Source organism: Solanum stenotomum, chromosome 6 (genome assembly GCF_019186545.1).
Source record: "Solanum stenotomum isolate F172 chromosome 6, ASM1918654v1, whole genome shotgun sequence".
Taxonomy (NCBI): domain Eukaryota; kingdom Viridiplantae; phylum Streptophyta; class Magnoliopsida; order Solanales; family Solanaceae; genus Solanum; species Solanum stenotomum.
In genome coordinates this window covers 4,264,932-4,269,013 of record NC_064287.1, presented here as the reverse complement: position 1 = coordinate 4,269,013, position 4,082 = coordinate 4,264,932, and the positions used below count along the sequence as shown (strand labels likewise).

General features: G+C 29.6%; 1 protein-coding gene across 2 annotated transcripts in view; it reads right to left on the bottom strand.

Annotated features, from left to right (window-relative positions):
- LOC125867517 (uncharacterized) overlaps positions 1-2,775 on the bottom strand; it is a 7,080-nt gene extending 4,305 nt beyond the window's left edge. Inside the window, exon 1 of one of the 2 annotated variants that reach the window (XM_049548048.1) lies at positions 2,593-2,775. The gene's annotated coding sequence lies outside the window, so the exon portion shown is untranslated. The remainder of the gene's footprint in view (positions 1-2,592) is intronic. The other variant, XM_049548049.1, reaches the window with a different exon arrangement.
- Positions 2,776-4,082: the final 1,307 nt, after the last annotated feature.

Here is a 4,082-nt window from a genome sequence, read left to right as displayed (position 1 = left end):
TCAACACTAGATGGACACAAATCGATCTTGCAAGAAAATCAATTTTGTCATCAATAGGATCAACTAGTGTTGGTACTTATGCTTAACAAACACATTATTCCTAAATTAAAGCTTAATATCAACACTAGATGGACACAAATCGATCTTGCAAGAAAATCAATTTTGTCATCGATAGGATCAACTAGTGTTGGTACTTATGCTTAACAAACACATTATTCCTAAATTAAAGCTTAGTATCAACACTAGATGGACACAAATCGATCAGGCAAGAAAATAAATTTTGTCATCAATAGGATCAACCAGTGTTGGTACTTATGCTTAACAAACACATTATTTCTAAAATTAAAGCTTAGTATCAACACTAGAAGGACAAAAATCGATCTTGCAAGAAAATCAATTTTGTCATCAATAGGATCAACTAGTGTTGGTACTTATGCTTAACAAATATATTATTTCTATATTTAAAGCTAAGTGTCAACACTAGATGGAAACAAATCGATCTTGCAAGAAAATCAATTTTGTCATCAATAGGATCAATTAGTGTCGGTACTTATGCTAAACAAACACATTATCACCTAATTTAAAGCTAAGTGTCAATACTCGATGGACACAAACAAATTATCACAAAATTAAAGCTAAGTATCAATACTAGATGGACACAAACACATTATAAAAAACAATTCTACTTGAACTTTAGAAATTTAGAAACACTAAACCTTATCTCCTACTTTGATGAAAGAAGCAGTATAGTCATGTATCAAACTTTTTTAGATGTTGAGCTTACTCAGTTATCTAGCATGAAAAGAAACAATTTAAAATTTCTTTAATGGTCATTATAGAGAGATTTAGTCATTATTAACAGTTGACAATTAGTAAACAAGTTTGTGTTGTTTTTTCTTTTTCTTGATAATTCAAAATAGGTTTCTCCTATTTTCAGTACTTCCTCTCTTTTTTTCCACTAGTTATTGTGATGTATATGTTACCATGAGGGTATGGTCCATATTCACTAGCATTAAAATTGATAGACAGCTGCCTAAAGTGACACTCCCCCACATAGTTTACATACGCACATCAGTAGTCTAAGTTGCTCGGACTCGGGTGCGGGTATCCGAGACGGATGCGAATCCGAGAGTCGAATTCGGCAAAATTTAAATTTTAAGATTCGGGGGTGCGAATCCGAGTATGGATACGGGTGCGGGGATTCGGTTAAAATTATTCAATATTATAAAATATAATAATAATAATAATAATAATAATAATAATAATCTTGTAAAATGCTATACTTGAAAGGATATCAATTATAGATATACAAATTTAAAAGTATAAATTAATTACTTGTTATTAACTAATTTAAAAAAAATTATAATTACTTTTATTTATTATAAAAAAGAAATACTCATTTATATATATATATATATATATATATATANCTAAACAAACACATTATCACCTAATTTAAAGCTAAGTGTCAATACTCGATGGACACAAACAAATTATCACAAAATTAAAGCTAAGTATCAATACTAGATGGACACAAACACATTATAAAAAACAATTCTACTTGAACTTTAGAAATTTAGAAACACTAAACCTTATCTCCTACTTTGATGAAAGAAGCAGTATAGTCATGTATCAAACTTTTTTAGATGTTGAGCTTACTCAGTTATCTAGCACGAAAAGAAACAATTTAAAATTTCTTTAATGGTCATTATAGAGAGATTTAGTCATTATTAACAGTTGACAATTAGTAAACAAGTTTGTGTTGTTTTTTCTTTTTCTTGATAATTCAAAATAGGTTTCTCCTATTTTCAATACTTCCTCTCTTTTTTTCCACTAGTTATTGTGATGTATATGCTACCATGAGGTGTATATGCTACCATGAGGGTGTGGTCCATATTCACTAGTATTAAAATTGATAGACAGCTGCCTAAAGAGACACTCCCCCACATAGTTTACATACGCACATGAGTAGTTAATGAGTCTTATATGACAATTGATCCAATGGTTGAAAAAATCTAAATATAGATTCAAAGAAACCTTAAGTAAGAAGCCAATTGACAGCTTCATTAGTATACTCTAAACTCTAAAAAATAGAAAATTTATATTTTCCATGCACAGAAAACTACAGGAACAATAAAATACTCAATAGCCAGAAATAAATTACAAAAATTTACCAAACTAGTGTTGAGCTTTAAAGGCTTATAGGTTAAAAAGGCACCTTGAGTAAGAACCACAACATTAATGAGAACCAAAAAATCTTCAAAACCCAGAAATCAAGTACAATAAAAGAGCTCAGTTTTCAAGGATTTATAGCTTAAACTCAAAGAAACCTCAAGTAAGAAGCTAATTGACAGTTTCATTAAGCTACTTGTACACTCTATAAACAGAAAATTTGTACTTTCCATGCCAAAAAATTCCCAAAACCCAAAAATTAATTAACAAAAAAAGAGCTCAAATTCGAAAGGGTTACCTCAAGTAAGAAGCTAATTAACAGTTTCATTAAGCTACTCTAACTCTAAACCAGAAAATTTGAATTTTTTATTTTTCATACCAAAAAATTCCCAAGACCTAGAAATCATTACAGTTTTTCACCTTGAGTAAGAAGGTCGGGGATGGTGGCGCGACCTCCTGCTGCTGCTGATCGAGGCGGCGCCGGTCTGGATGGTGGCGCAACCTGCTGCTGCTGCTGATCAAGGCAGCGCCGGTCGGGGATGGTGGGGGTGGGCGCCGGTCGGGGTTGGGTCGGGGATGGGTGGGCTCGAGAGAGGAGTGAGAGATGAGTTAGGGTTTTGAGATTATTATTTTTTCTTTAAAAGAGTGTAATTTAGCAATAGACATGTCAGTATTTTTTAAAATAATTATCTATATTTAATAAAATTAACTTTGTGAAATTAATATTATTTAAATAAAATAAATATATCGATCTCTTAAGATCGATATTTATTAATTTATTTTAATATAAACTTATCTTGAGGTTAATTTTATTAAATTAAAATTACTTTTATATATTACTTTACTTTACTTACATTACTTATATTATACTATATATAAGAGGCTAGGGAAGCAGCTCTTCATCCACATGTTTGCTTCTCTTGCCAGGGTAAATGAACAATTTTTAATATTTTTTTAAATATTAGTACTTAAAAAATGTTGTACTTAGATATTTTGTAATGGTATCTTTTAAATTTGGGACATAAAAGTCTTTTTGCATTTCACTTTTCAGCCGCAAAAATTTGTCCAGTTTCCGTGCTAAAAGTAGATGGAGTGATCAAGCGGCCCTTCTTGCGCCAACATACATCCAATGGCATAGAGTGATGCGTTAGTGTGAACATGGAACTCCTTATTCCAATCCGAAAATCGAAGGATTGGGACTGACAGCAAACACTCATTTGCATGCTTAAAGGCTTAATCATGTTCCGGTTTCCAAGCCTTATACCTTTCTTCTGCAATGATTCCATTCTGAGATTCCACGCTTCGAAAAGTCTTTTTTGATCGCCATTCCTTTTCTCCCTTTTCCCTCTATCTATTAATGCATATACATATAAATAACATATAGGTCCCACTTCTTATTTTTGAATACCTAACTTCATTTTCTTTCCCTTTATTTCTACCTCATAAGTCATAACTTCTTTCATTTTGTTTTCTATGGCAAAATCATTTTTTATAATGATAATTATTATTATTTTTTATCAAATATTGAAATATTATGTCTTTTTTTGTAAAGTGTTATATATCTGGATAAATAATATTATAAATCACAATAATTAACAACTTAAATATTTAAAGGTTATATAAAAAAATTAATTAACTCTCGAAATTCTATTAGTATCAATTTATAAATCACAATAATTATCAATTTAAAAAATATAAAATACATATAAAAATTACTTGACTGTAAAAAAAATTGGCAATGCTAATAAATTGAGACACGAGACATAATATATATGATTTGAAAATTACATTAAAAAGATACTATAAATTACAATATTTAATAATTTAATATATTTAATTGAAAAATATTTAATTTTTGAAATTTTATATATGCCACATAAATTGAAACAAAGAGAGTAATATATATTATT